The sequence below is a fragment of the Hyla sarda genome, chromosome 5 (genome assembly GCF_029499605.1).
Source record: "Hyla sarda isolate aHylSar1 chromosome 5, aHylSar1.hap1, whole genome shotgun sequence".
Classification (NCBI taxonomy): domain Eukaryota; kingdom Metazoa; phylum Chordata; class Amphibia; order Anura; family Hylidae; genus Hyla; species Hyla sarda.
The window spans coordinates 282768881-282784296 of record NC_079193.1 but is presented as its reverse complement, the minus strand read 5'-3'; the positions used below and the strand labels follow the sequence as shown (position 1 = coordinate 282784296).

General features: G+C 45.1%; 1 protein-coding gene across 3 annotated transcripts in view; it reads left to right on the top strand.

Annotated features, from left to right (window-relative positions):
• Positions 1 to 15416, top strand: part of PRKDC (protein kinase, DNA-activated, catalytic subunit) — a 631631-nt gene that overhangs the window by 286786 nt on the left and 329429 nt on the right. The gene's annotated exons all lie outside the window — the stretch shown is intronic.

The following is a 15416-nucleotide window of genomic DNA, read 5'->3' as shown; positions in this document are numbered from 1 at the left end:
AGATGACTGCTGTTTTAACCCCTCTTGTAACGGCGATCGCTGCGATTTGAAGGAACGTCTTACCGTCTATTTGCAGCGATTCCGCTAGTTTTCGATCTTCTAGTGACCCCGGAAAAAATTATGATTGGTGCTGTCTGAGACCGCACCAATCATTGTGCAGTGAAGGAGGGAGGTTGCAGAGTTGCCACTCCTCCGATCGCTGTCATTGGTCGGTTGGGACCATCTGACCAATGAAAGCACAGTTGAATAACTCCTTCCCCGCTTTGCCCGCTCACTTGAGTCCGGGCAGGGAGCGGAAAAGGAGTTCTGCGGCAGGTGTTAGTGCGCCGGGTGAGCCTGCGGCGGGAGGTGCGCTGCGGCAGCATTGGCTGCATCCCCCCTGTGGACAGATCGTTGGGGAGTTGGGGGTGAGCTGTTGAACAGGCAGGGAGAGTTAGTGTGTAGCTGCAGCAGCAATGCTCTGTGGGTCTATGCGACCCATCAGTGCATTTTGCTGCTGCAGCCTGCCCCTGTATTTTTTTTTAGGTACAGTTTTTTGTTTTTTTTCCCCTTACTGTAGTTCCCTCCCCCCATTTTTTTGAATATAAAAAAAAAAAAAATTTGGACAGAGTGTTTGCGGTCCGTGCCATCAGTCGCTGTTCTGTACTGTGCGGCCGGACCACCCCCCCCCCCCCCCCCCCTGTGCTTTTTTGTTAAGAGGTTACGCTTTTTACAGTTACAAAAATCATTACACCTACACGTATGTAAAAGACTACACTTACACACACACACACACACTTGCCGAGTATGTTTTAAAACGGGATAAGAAGGACACCATTTTCCAGTGGGACACCTGTCCTGAAAAACCAGGCCTCTGCATCAAAGAATGCTTCAAGGCGTATCATACGTCCTTGGAGTACTAAATTAACAAATTTAAATTAACCCCTTTTTTTTTTTTATCTTTCCCCAAATTAACTGTGCTCTGTACACGAGCCTGGAGGCGACATTGTACAATGCTTTTGTTATTTTCCAATGTGTTGGTGACGTTGTACATGAGCTTGGGACCATGGCTATGTACAGCGCTTTTCCAATGCATTTGCAACACAGGGACATTCCAGTCCATGGTTGTAATAATCCCCAGAAAGTCCCAAGAACGTTGATCCAGGGACTTATTCTGATTGCCATATTTGGAGTCGGGAAGGAATTTTTCCCCCTGGTATGGGGTAAATTGGCATCCGCCTCATAAGTTTTTTTTTTGCCTTCCTCTGAATCAACACAGTAGGGCAGTGTTTACCATCCAGGCTTCCTTCAGCTGTTGCAAAACTACAACTCCCAGCATGCAGGTTGGGAAACACTGCAATAGGGGGAGATTTACTAACTGCGTAAGTAAAGTAAAGCTCTGCAACTGTCAGCCCCTCCTGTGCAAATCACTAATTTAGGCCTCAAATGCGCATGGCCCTCTCTCTCCTGAGCTCTGTCGCATTTGCCTGGCAACAATTTAGGGCCACATAGGGGGTATTTCTATATACGGTTGAAATTGCTTTACAATTTAGTGGGACTTAAAAATTAAATTACCTACAAGTGACCCCATTTTGAAAACTACACCCCTCAAGGAATGTAACAAGGGGTGCAGTGAGCATTTGGACCCTATAGGTGTCTGACAGATTTTATGAACAATCAGCCGTGAAAATAAAAAATTACATTTTTTACACTAAAATTGTTGATGTAGCCCTATATTTTTCATTTTCACAAGGGATTAATGGGTAAAAAGACCCCCAAAATTTGTAACACAACTTTCTCGAGTATGGAAATAAAATACCCCATATGTGGACGTAAAGTGATCACACTGCAGAACTCATAAGGAAGTGAGCACCGTCAGCTTTTTTGGAGAGTGGATTTGGCTGGAATGGACGTCGGGAGCATGGAGTGTTTGCAAAGCCCCCAATGTGCCAGGACAGTGGAAACCCCCACATGTAACCACATTTTGGAAACTGCACCCCTCAAGGAATTTAAGAAGGGGTACATTGTGCATTTACCCCAAGCAGACCCCAAAGGTGTTTCCAATATTTTTGGAACAGTAGGCTCTGAAAATAAAAAATATTTTTCAGCGCACTGATCAAAACATCTCAGAATTACTGTTGGGATGTAAATGATCACTGCACCCCTTGTTACATTCCTTGAGGGGTGTAGTTTCCAAAATAGTGTCACATGTGGGGGTTTCTGCTGTTCTGGCACCAAGGGGGCTTTGTAAACGCACATGGCCCTGACTTCAATTCCAGCCAAATTCTCTCTCCAAAAGCCCAATTGCGCTCCTTCTCTTCTGAGCCCTGTAGTGCGCCAGCAAAGCACTTTATGCCCACATATGGGGTATTTCCATACTCAGAAGAAATGGGGTTAAAATTTTTGGAGCGTATTTTCTGCCATTACCCCTTGTAAAAATGAAAAATTTAGGGGAAAAACAGCATTTTACACATTAAAATTTAACGAAAAGTTGTCAAACACCTGTGGGGTGTTGAGGCTCCCTGTACTCCTTGTTACCTTCCTTGAGGGGTGAAGTTGCTTTTTTTTTTTTTTTTTTTGCTTTTTTGGCACCATAGGGGCTTCCTAAATGCGACATGCCCTCCAAAAAACATTTCAGAAAAGCTCACTCTTCAAAATCCCATTGTCACTCTTTCCCTTCTGATCCCTCTAGTGCACCCACAGAGTACTTTACGTTCACTTTTCCTTACTCGAGAGAAACTCTGTTACAAATTTTGGGGGGCTTTTACCCCTTGTAAAAATTCAAAAACTGGGTCTACAAGAACATGCAAGTCTAAAAAATGAAGATTTTTAATTTTCTCAATTTTGCTGCTATTCCTGTGAAACACCTGAAGGGTTAACACACTTTCTGAATATCATTTTGAATACTTTGAGGGGTGCAGTTTCTATAATGGGGTCACTTATGGAGTATTTCTAATATGAAGGACCTTCAAATCCACTTCAAAACTGAACTGGTCCCTGAAAAATTCCAATTATGAAAAAAAAATTAAAAATTGGAAAATTGCTGATGAACTTTAGAGTCCACTGATGTCTTCCAAAAGTAAAAACGTATTTTTATGATTCAAACATAAAGTAGACATATTTTATATGGGCATATATCATTTATTTGGGATGTTAATTTTACTTATAGGCAGAGAGTTGCAAAGTTAGAAAAATGCAAAATTTTCTAATTTTTCATCAAATTTTGGAATTTTTCACCAAGCATCCATGAGTTATTAATGCCTAAAGTGACAGTAGTCAGATTTGCAAAAAACTCTCTGGTCCTTAACCCTTTAAGGACTCGGCCCATTTGGGCCTTAAGGACAATTTTATTTTTACATTTTAGTTTTTTCCTCCTCGCCTTCAAAAAATCATAACTCTGTTGTAATGCCATCACTCACTTTACCATAAAATGGCGCAACCAATAAAATACTATTTGTGCGGGGAAATTAATTTTGGAAATGTGTGACAATGTGTTCTCTATTCTTTGGGTCAATACGATTAAAATGATACCCATGAGGGACGCATGCACGCGGCTCACTGAGACAGACGCACCTCATGTGAGCTCCGTGCCGGCTGTGCTTATACCGCCGATCTCAGCGCCGACACACGGCTCCTTAGCACGGGAACACCCGCCGGAGATACTATGACTACTCCCCGCTCCTCCAGGAGACGATTTCAGGCAGCTTCTCAGGGACTTTCACAGTCAATCCCGGATCTCTTCAGGGCCGGGGCTAAATCCAAGATGGCCGCCGCCAGCTCCCTCCAGCCGGAGGATCACTCTGACGACGAACCCTCACAGCCTGAAGATCTTACCCCTGCTGCCATGTTCCGAAACATACAGACCCTGTTCCGCAACGAGTTATCACAAGCTGTGGCTGCTTTTTCCTCACAAATTCAGGAATTTACTCAGAGGGTGGCCGATAATGAATCCAAAATCGATGACTTGGCGGACGCGGTGGAGTCGGATAGACAGGACATTGATGAGCAGGCGAGTAAGATGGCGGCCATTGAATTTAAGCTGGAGGACCTCGAGAATAGGTCGCGTAGGGCGAACCTGAGACTGCGGGGACTGCCGGAATCGATTACTGACCTGACTAAGGTACTTACCGCCCTTTTTTTTGAGCTGGCTCCCCAATTAGAACCGGAGATGCTGAGGTTTGATAGGATCCACAGGGCCCTCGCTAAGCCCAAAAACACTGAACTCCCGAGAGATGTTATATTGAAATTGCACTATCCGGAGATACGGGATGTTCTTTTGCTTGCAGCCCGTGACCTGCCTTCTCTGCCGGGCATGCCTCCTACAGCTCGGCTATACTCAGATTTAGCGCCCTCTACCTTGGCCCGGCGCAGGGACTTTCGGCCTATCACCTTGGCTCTAACCCAGCATCAAGTTAAGTATAGATGGGGATTCCCCTTTTCCTTGTCTTTTCGACTTAATGGACGTCCCCATTTTGTCCGCTCTATGAAAGAGGCCTTGGATGCTCTAAAATCTGAAAATATCCAGCCGGTGGATTTGCCGCCACAACCACAGAGGAAGAGACGTCCACAGCGTACATGGACCACCGTTGCCCGTCAGGATAACTCGAAGAAGCCTACCTGACTGTTTGACCGAGGCCCTGGTGGCTAGTCTGATAACCTCTCTCCGGGGACTCACTGTTCCCTCATGCTGATCCTGTGAACTATTTTTTCTTTTTGTTTTCTTTCACATGGCTCAGGTGACTTTTGCATTAATGCGGGACTGACTTTTCCATACCTCGTTCCGGCTGGGACCCGAGGACTTGTTATACCGGGCGGTGCACAGACCGGAGTAGTGCGCCCTCACAGCCCGGACATGGGACTAGGAAGTATGATGGGTCTCGAACGACTCCGACCTGTCTTTCCTTGCCAGGACTGTTTGTTGTGTTTTGGTTTTTGTATGACATGTTTGTCTTTTGTTTTGTGTGCTGTTTTCTGTTGTAGGTCCTTGCTGATGGTCAGATCCTTGACATGGACTCTTGATGTACTATCTGGACTGGTATTGTATTATTTGCCCCTGCTGCTTGCTCCCCTCCTGATTACGTGTTATCTAGCATCGTGTGTTATGTTCCTATGTGTAAGCTAGTGTCTCACAATGTGAGGGGCTTTAACTCCCCTCACAAACGTAACAAGGCATTTAGGGAATATACTAGGCTGCATCCGGATATACTTTGCTTGCAGGAGTCCCATTTTACCCCATCCTCTCACCCCAAGTTTCTTCATAAATCCTACCACCGTTATTATATGTCCACATATGCGTCCAAAAGTAGGGGGGTTGTGACGTTATTGCACAACGCTTTCCCATACACTGTAGCACATTCGATTGTGGATCCTGATAGCCGTTATGTTATCTTCTTAGGATTGCTGTATGATAAAACACTTTGCCTCGTTAACTCTTATGCTCCCACTGACGCCCCTATCTCTTTTTTCACTAAATTGTGCTCTGAGTTGGAGACCCTGACCTACGACTGGCTGATTTGGGCTGGGGATTTTAACTTTGTGTATCATAGTGACCTGGATAGATCCCACTCTGCCCCGCTTCGTAGATCAGGGGCTCAGCAGAAAAGGGTCCAGCAATTGTTTAGCGACCATTGTTTAGCTGATGTCTGGCGGGAGCATAATGGCCGCTGTAGAGGGTACACATACTATTCTCCCTCCCAGCATACCTATACTCGCATTGACTGGATCTTGGCCAACGCTGTGTTACTGCCCCACTTGTTATATGCCCGTCATATTCCGTGTGTGTGGTCGGATCATGATTTAGTGGTTGCGGCCTTTCATTTAGCCGCTCCCTCCGGGATTCCCTTTAGGTGGCGGCTGAATGAGTCTCTGCTTACAATTACCCGGGTCCGCACCCACTTGGAGGCTGACTTAACAGAATATTTTCTTCGCAACGGTTCATCTGCCAGTGCGCCCTGTTGGCTATGGTTAGCTCATAAATCGTACATGAGAGGTAGGATTATCTCCTTAGCCTTGGGTGTTAAGAAAGATCGCTCGGCCACCAGGGTCGCACTGGAAGCTAAATTGTTCCGCCTTACTATAGCACACCAAAATGACCCTTCCCTGTACCTGTATAATGAAGTCAAGAATACTAGGACTCAGTTAGATGCCTTTTTGTCCATGGAGGTCGAGAAAGCGGTACGTTGGACTCATTCCACGTACTATAGGTACGCAAACAAGCCTGACCGCCTCTTGGCCTCTATGCTGCGCAACATCTCTTCCTATAACAAAGTACATGCCATTCAGATACGTCCTGGTGTGACTACCTCTAATCCCGATCACATTTACTCAGCTTTCCATTCTTTCTATTCTTCGCTGTATGCTGCCCCATCTGCTAACTCTCCTACTCCTTTATCTATTTCTTCTTGCTTATCTTCTATTCATCTCCCAACTCTTACCCCGGATGCTTTGGAGGTCATGAATGCCCCCTTTACCACCGAGGAAGTCTCAGATGCGATAAAAAAACTAAAAAATGGCAAGTCCCCTGGGCCTGACGGCTTTTCGGCCGCCTATTATAAAAAGTTTGCTTCCATTTTGGTCCCCCCCCCCCCCCCCCCTGACATCGCTGTTCAATTCCCTGAGATCCTGTGATCCTATTCCTGCTGAATTTCTAGACGCACACATAACGGTAATCCCGAAACCCAACAAGGATCATTTACATCCTGCTAATTACCGTCCTATAACTTTACTGAATATTGATACTAAACTCCTGACGTCCATTCTGGCTGCCCGTATAAATCGTTTTTTACCCTCCCTGGTACAGGCGGACCAAATGGGATTTATCCCCGGGAGACAGGCCCCAAATAATGTCCGTAAGATAGTAAATCTTATTCAGTGGTCCAATACTACCCAAACGCCCATGCTAGCCTTAGCTCTCGATATAGAAAAGGCTTTCGATAGCGTTACATGGCCATATATGTTCGCAGTGCTGACTAAGTATGGATTTAAGGGGCCCTTTATCACTATCCTCCATCACTTGTACTCCAATCCCAAGGCTTTTCTGAAATTGCCTTCCACCACTCCGGCACCTCTTACTATACTACGTGGGACGAGGCAGGGATGCCCGTTGTCGCCGGCCTTATTTGCCCTGTTAATGGAGCCCTTGGCCGCCCAAATTAGGGCACACTCCGACATCAGAGGTGGGGGATAGGGAATATAAATGCAGTCTGTTTGCAGATGACTTTTTGTTAACTATCACCCAACCCCTTACGTCCCTTCCTAATTTACTAGAGGTGTTGGGCAATTTTGCACATATGTCAGGCCTGCGGGTCAAGACTAGTAAGTCGGAAGTGATGTACTTTAATGTCCCTGATGGGGCTAAAAGCCTTATAGGTTTGAATTTTGGCTATCGGGATTCACCTGCGGGACTCAGTTACCTGGGGGTGCGACTGACCGCTTCCCTGGACTCCTTGTATCAGGCTAATTACGTTCCACTATATAGGACATTGAGGACTGACCTATTGAAGTGGAACTATTCCTATATATCCTGGATAGGTCGGGTTAATGTAGAGTGTATGGTAATATTGCCCCGCCTTTTATATCTATTTAGGACACTCCCTATCCCTATTGTGAAACGGGATTTAATGTCATTTCAGAAAACTGTTTTTAAATATATCTGGTCTGACCGGGCTCCAAGAATTAATAGGACCCTTATGTACTATAATAAGAGAGAGGGGGGTGTTTCGGTGCCCAATCTTTTGAAATATTATTATGCTGCACGCATTGCCCAATTAGCGCAGGTTAACATTTCGGTGGGGGCTCCCAGGTGGGTGGACTTGGAGGGGGTTCTGGTCTCTCCACATTCGCTGCCCACATTGATGTGGACTACGTGCCCTGTTGCGTCCTTGCTACCCTCCTCAGCGCAAGTCACTCTGTACGCCCTATCTCTGTGGCGTCAGGTGAGATTTAAGTTCCGTATGCAGTCGGTGCCTTCACCTCTTCTACCCTTTCTTTCCAATCCTTCTTTTCCCCCTGGCTTAAATTCTACTTCCTTTCACTGGTGGCTGAGTAAGGGATTGAGGTACCTGCATCATTTTTTAGTAGGCCAAATGTTGCCGTCCTTAGATTCCCTGTGCTTACGACATGAAGTTCCACCGAGGGAGAGGTTCCGGGCCTGTCAGATTGTCTCTTTCTATAAGTCCCATATTCATCGTAACTCTTCAGTTATACCTACCTCGTTTGAGAGACATATGTTATACTCCTCTAACGCACCAGGTCTCCTCTCAATACTTTATTCACACTTTAACGCTCCTCCCCCGGATAAAAAGTTAAAATACATGATTGAGTGGGAAGGGGACATTCACTCCACGCTTTCTGCCTCACAATGGAGAGACTGCTGCACTACTATTAGTAAGGGTGGTTGGCAGATCTCCTTGTTGGAAACATCTCTGAAGATACTTCACCGTACCTATAAGGTCCCTACTAGACTCCATCGAATATATCCTTCAGTTTCCCCTCTGTGCTTTAGGGGCTGTGGGGCTAGAGGTACGATGTTTCACACCTGGTGGAGTTTCCCCACTGTATCCGTGTTAGGGACTCAAATTTTGGACATAATGACCTCGATGCTGGAGGTCGGGGTGCCTCGTACCCCTGCCTTTTGCCTCTTGAGCCTCAAACCATCGAGGATGCCATTTAGGGTCTTTAAGTTGTCCCATTATATTCTAATGGCGACAAGGATACATGTTGCAGCGCAGTGGAAACAGCCTGTCCTATCTCTCTCGGTGGTGATAGATAGAATCAATGCCATTATGTTGAATGAAAAGTTGACGGCAATCCGTGAAGACTTGGTAGATAGATTTAACTTAGTATGGGAACCTTGGCTTACTTCCCCACATTGCCCTAATATGACGCATAATTTCTCCTTGTACTGATATTCGGGATGACGGGAGGTGGGGGGGGGAGGGGGGTTGGTTAGTGGGTTGGGGGTGGGGAGTTGGGGGGGGGGGGGGTTTCTACTGGGTATGGATAATTTGGTATTCCTGTCTTACGTTGTATGGCTATTACCGCTACATGTATTTTATCTGCATGGATCTCTTTTGCTGATACTTACCTTTTTCCTTTTTTTTTTTTTTTATGTGACCTACTTGTTACTGTTATTCTGAGGTTTTCGAACCTTCTGTTTATATTTTTATGTGCTGATTTTGCCTGTTTCTTTGAGCAATCAATAAAGCTTCATTGTTTGATGGTTAAAATGATACCCATGATGATAGGGCGCATGCGCGCGGCTCACAGCTAGGCAGCACCTGATGTGAGCTCAGCACTGACCGGAGATCCTCAGCCCTCTGCAGCGCCGAATTCGGCTCCTACCTGGCAGAAACTTATATCTACATGGAGAGGAACATGTCTTGCTCCTCTAGGAAGAGGAACCAGAAACTGTCTCAGCATCTATCCCAGTCTATCCCCGATATCTTCCAAGAGGGGCATAGCTCTAAGATGGCGGACTCCTGCGCTGCCTCACCGCTGCACCGCTCTGATGAAGAGGAGGGCCCCTGCATTGGCGGACCTGACTCCCGCGGCTATGTACCACAATATAAAGGACATGTTTCAGAAATCCCTGGCTAAAGCAGTGTCCGAAATCTCCTCCTAACTCCAAGATTTGGGTCAGAGGGTGGCGGACTCCGAGGCCAAGCTGGATGAACTTACCAATGCAGTGGAGGCAGACCACCATGATCTTGATGGCCACGCAGCACAGCTCCGGGTTCTGGAGTTGAAACTAGAAGACCTCGAGAATAGCTCACGGAGGGCAAATCTACGTATCCGACGACTCACGGAGGAAATCGTGGACCTGAGTAAGACTATTTCTGCTTTTTTTTAACGACATGGTCCCGCAGTTAGAACCTGAGATGCTCAGGTTTGACAGAATTCACCGGGCCATAGCCAAGCCCAAAAACCCAGAGACCCCCAGGGACGTAATTTTAAAGCTGCGTTACCCAGAAGTGCGAGATGTTCTGCTCCAAGCTGCCAGGAATACTCTGGTGCTCCCGGGCATGGCACTCTCTTTACATCTATATTCTGATTTAGCCCCTACAACCGTGGCAAGATGCAGAGAATTTAGGCCGATTACCCAGGCGCTACAAAGAGAGGGTGTTCGCTATCGGTAGGATTTCCCTATTTCTTTATCTTTTCAATTGCTTGGCAAGCTGCATGCGGTGAAAATGTACCCTGAGGCTGGGGACATTCTCAGTAAGGACTAGATTGCTCTTGTGGACCCTCCACCTTTACCGCAGCGTGCAAGCCGTTCAATCAGATCTTGGACTCCTGTTGTCAGAGATCGTCATGGCCCATGGCCTTCCTGGACGAGTTGATGAGGTTCCCTTGGGAAGCTGATCCCTCTGAGAGACGCTATCCAGTTGATCTTCATTTTCCTTAGGACAGATCATCCACGCTGACCTGGCTTCGTTGCGGATACTCGGCAGGAACTTTCTGTCTCATTCGAACCCTATTTCTGGGAAATTACTCTTTTTTTAACGCTTTTGCTGCCCTGGACACTGTATTGGGGTTTTTCTTTTTCTAGAATGTGGTTCTCCCCTCCTAGGAATGTTTTTTATCTTTTCTTTTCTCCTTAGATGGAGGATACTATCCCTTTCTTTCCCTCTTCCTTTCTTACCCTTTTCTTAATCTCTTTCCCTTATCTGGACCTTGTTTCCTTCACCCTCTTCCTTCTATTTCTTTTATTCTTCTTCCCTTTTCGTTCCTTGCCCTTCTCCTCTCCTGCTCTTTTACCTCTTTACCCTTTTTTCACAAAATGTTTACTCAATATTACATGTCCACCTATGAGACTAAATGTAGGGGTGTTATGATTGTTTTGCATAACTCTTTTCCCTTTCAGGTGCAAGAGGTCATGACTGACCCGGAGGGCAGATATCTTATCCTGTTGGGCTCTCTTTATGATAAGACACTATGTATGGTTAATTATTATGCTCCCACCGACTCTCCACTACGGTTTTTCCAAGTACTTTGTGAAGTTGTTGTGCCTCTGACCTACGACATTTGATTTGGGCTGGGGACTTTAATATGATCTATAATGGGAAACTGGATCGCTTCTGGGACTCAACAGAAGCTACTGTCCTCTCTTTTTAAGGAGGGTTTACTAGTGGATGCGTGGTGAGAGTTCAATGGTAATGCTCGTGGCTATTCATATTACTCCCCAGCACAACTTCATTATGCTAGAATAGATTGGATATTGTTGAATTCTCACATTACCCCGCAACTGCTTTATGCCCGACATGTTCCTTCAACCTGGTCAAATCATGACATGGTCCTGGTGGCCCTCAATTTTATGTGCCCTCTTACCTACCCTTTCAGGTGGCGACTCAATGAATCGCTTTTGACAATGCCTAGAGTAAAGAGACAGCTTGAGGAGGACCATAGCTTGTTCTTTTCAACAAATGTCACCCCTGACTCTAATCCTAAATGGGTGTGGCTCTCTCATAAGTCATTTGTCAGAGGTCGCATTATTTCCTTAGCCAATGGCATCAAGCGTGATCGGACTGAGACTCAGCGGGCATTGGAGGCTAAATACATAGTTTACTCTTTGCACACCAACAGGATCCTACACCTTACCTTTTTAGGCAGCTTCAGGACACCAGGATCCAGTTGGATACTCTCCAATCGACAGTGGTTGAAAAAGCGCTGAGGTGGACTAAAGCTACTTATTACAAATTGCCAATAAGCCTGACCATTTGTTGGCTATGTTAAAAAAAACGACTTCGACTAACGGGGTCCATAGCCTCCAGCTGCACCCTGGTGTCTGCTTGCCCCACGCTGACCGAATATATTCTGCATTTCATTCATATTACACGAATCTATATACTGAACCTTCCCATCTTTCTTCCTTTCCTTCTACACTTACTCATTACCTTTCTTCCATTTCCCTTCCGCAACTCTCTTCTGATGCCAGGGAGGTTCTAAATGCCCCACTGACCCCTGAGGAGGTGACCCTAGCTCTAACTAGATTGAAATTTGGTAAATCCCCTGGCCCTGATGGCTTGTCGGCTGCTTACTATAAGAAATTTGCCCCACAACTTGTTCCTCATCTGGTGGCCCTTTTTAATTCTCTTAGGTCCTCTGATCCCCTTCCCCCTGAATTCTTAGATGTGCTAATTACCATACTGCCTAAACCTAATAAAGACCCTATCCATACAGCTAATTATCGCCCTATCTCTCTACTTAATGTAGACTCCAAACTGTTAACCTCTATTCTGGCAGCCCGTTTAAACAGATATCTGCCTTCCTTTATTGACCGAGATCAGATTGGTTTTGTGCCTTGACGCCAGGCCCCTGATAATATTAGAAAGGTGTTGAACCTCATCCATTGGGCGAACACCTTGAAAACTCCTTTGGCAGTCTTATCGCTTGATATAGAAAAGGCATTTGTGTTTCTTGGCAGTATCTGTTTGCGGTGCTTTCAAAGTTTGGGTTCTCAGGTCCTTTTGTTCAGGTTTTAAGACATATTTACTCATCCCCAACAGCGTTTTTAAAGTTGCCTTCAACCGCCCTTCTCCCTCTGAGGATAGGTCGGGGCACTCGCCAGGGATGTCCTTTGACCCCGGCATTGTTTGCCCTCATTATGGAGCCCTTTACGGCCCATTAGAGACCACCCTAGTGTAAGAAGGGTAATGCTCACGGATGCGGAGTATAAAGTAAATTTGTTTACGGATTACCTCTTCCTGACACTGCAAATCTTTTTGCTATTCTTTCTGACTTTTCAACCCACTCGGGATTGACTGTTAATGTTAGTAAATCGGAGATCCTTTATTGTAATGTCCCGCCCTCTATGCAGCAGCTCATCTCTCTTAATTTTAGATTTCAGGACTCTTCTAGTGGCCTTCCTTATCTTGGCATAAAACTTACTCCATCCTTATCCTCGCTGTATGGTAGTAACTATACTCCACTCTATCGCTCTATTAGAACTGATCTGGCAACTTGGTCTTACCCTTATCTGTCTTGGCTGGGGAGGGTTAATGTTATTAAAATGGTTATATTACTGAAACTTTTTTATCTTTTTCGTACCCTTCCCATCCCTATTGTTAATTCGGACCTCCTCTCCTTACAAAACGATGTACTAAAATATATTTGGGCTTCTAAGAGACCCAGAATAGCTAAGAAAGTGATGCACTTCAATAGAAAGTTGGGTGGTTTGTCGGTCCCCGGGAACTACTACTACGCAGCCTGCCTAGCCCAGCTGGCTTTGCCCTATCTCTCCACGGGTGCCCCTAAGTGTCCCTGGAGAACTCCTTGACGGTGCCGTACTCTTACGCCGCTTTCATGTGGTCCACTTGTCCGGTTGTATGATTTCCTTACGAGAAATATACTTCCTACGTTTGAAACCTTCCGACTGACTCATGCTGTTCCTGATAGTGAATTATTTAGAGCATTTCAGATTTTTAACTTTCTCCGACCCCAGTCTTTTCATTCTCAACCTTCTCACCCCACCTTCTTTTAAACTCGCTCTCCTGATATACCAGGTTTGCTATCTTTGCTCTGCTCCCATTTAAATGCTCCGCCTGCTGATACCAAGCTGAGATTTATGTTAGCATGGGAAAGCGGTTTACACACTACCATGACTATTACGCAATGGTGTGATGGGTGTACGGTTCTGGGTAGGGGTAGCTGGCAGGTGTCCTTAATGGAGACGGCCCTCAAAGTCCTCCACCGGACCTATTTGGTACCAGTGAGATTACATATTATTTACCTTTCAGTATCGCCACTATGTTTCCGTGCTTGTAGTATGAGGGGTACGATCTACCATACATGGTGGTCTTGTCCAATAGTTTCTGCGTTTTGGACACAAGTGTTAGACCTTCTTGATTCCGTTTTATCTGTACGTGTTCCTAGGACACCTGCCTGCTAGGCTGTAGACCCAATAGGATGCGATACAAGATATTAAGACTTGCACAATATATTCTACTGGCAGCTAGGATACATATTGCCTCTCAATGGAAGCAAACATTTTTGAGATTGAGGGAGGTTATCTCTAGTATTAACCTAATTTTACTGTATGAAAAGCTGTCCGCTGCCAGAGAGGATACGGTAGATAGTTTTAATTCCCTGTGGGACCCGTGTCATCCCACCATTGCCCTGATATGACTCATTGTCTGTCGCTGTATTAAAAATCCTCTGTCTGATTTATCTGCAGGCGTCGGCCACTCTCAACTTACTTTTGCCTAAGTTTCATTATTCTGTACTTTGTGGCCAACGGCCGCTCTTGTATTGAACATTTTTATGCAGACCTGTTATTCACCTCTCTACTTTACATTTGTGCCAATGTACATTGTTTGAGTTCCATCTGGTCCCCGGACCGGTATTATTTGTATTTTGAAAGCTGTAATTCTGGTGTGTTTGTCTACTAATTTAAAAAAACTGTTTAACCAAATTAGTACATTTAAAATCCCCCTATTTTGAAGACCTATAACTTTTTCATTTTTCTGTATAAGCGGCGGTATGAGGGCTCATTTTTTGCGCCGTTATCTGTACTTTTTATTTATACCATATTTGCTTATTTAAAACTTTTAATACATTTTTTTTATTAATTTGTTTTGGACTAAAATGTTATTTAAAAAAAGCAGCTATTTTGGACTTTTTTTTTTTTTATGTTCACGCCGTTCACTGTACGGTATCATTAGCATTTTATTTTAATAGTTCAGATATTTACGCACGCGGCGATACCAAATATGTATATAAAATATTTTTTTTATATTTTTACACTTTTTGGGGGTGAAATAGGGAAAATTTAACAATTTATGTTTTTATAGGGGGAGGGGGTTTTTCAAAATGTTTTTCCTTTTTTTTTTTACTTTTATTTTTACACTTCGATTGCTAATACTGTTATACCTATCGCAGACCAGAGCAGAAGACCCGTGGAAGGCAGCGGAGGCAGGTGAGGGGACCTCCATCTGCTGCTCTGGATGATCGGATCGCCGCGGCAGCGCTGCGAGCGATCCGATCATCCATTTTAGTGACCGCAATGCTGCAGATGCAGTGATCTGTATTGATCACGGCATCTGAGGGGTTAATGGCAGACATCCGCACGATAGCGGCCGGTCCCTGGCTGCCATCAGCATCCGGGACCTGCCGCGCATGACCCGAGCATCGCTCCGATGCTCACGGTTATGTATAGGATGTAAATGTACGTCCTGGTGCTTTAAGTACCAGCTCACCAGGAAGTACATTTACGTCCGGCGTCGTCAAGGGGTTAAGGTGAAAATGGGCTTTGTCCTTAAAGTGGTACTCCTGTGTAAAACTTTTTTTTTTTAATCAACTGGTGCCAGAAAGTAAAACAGATTTGTAAATCACTTCTATTAAAAAAAAAAAAAAATAATCGTAATCCTTCCAGCTCTTTTTAGGGGCTGTATACTAAAGAGAAATCCAAAAAAGGAATGCATTTCCTCTGATGTCATGAC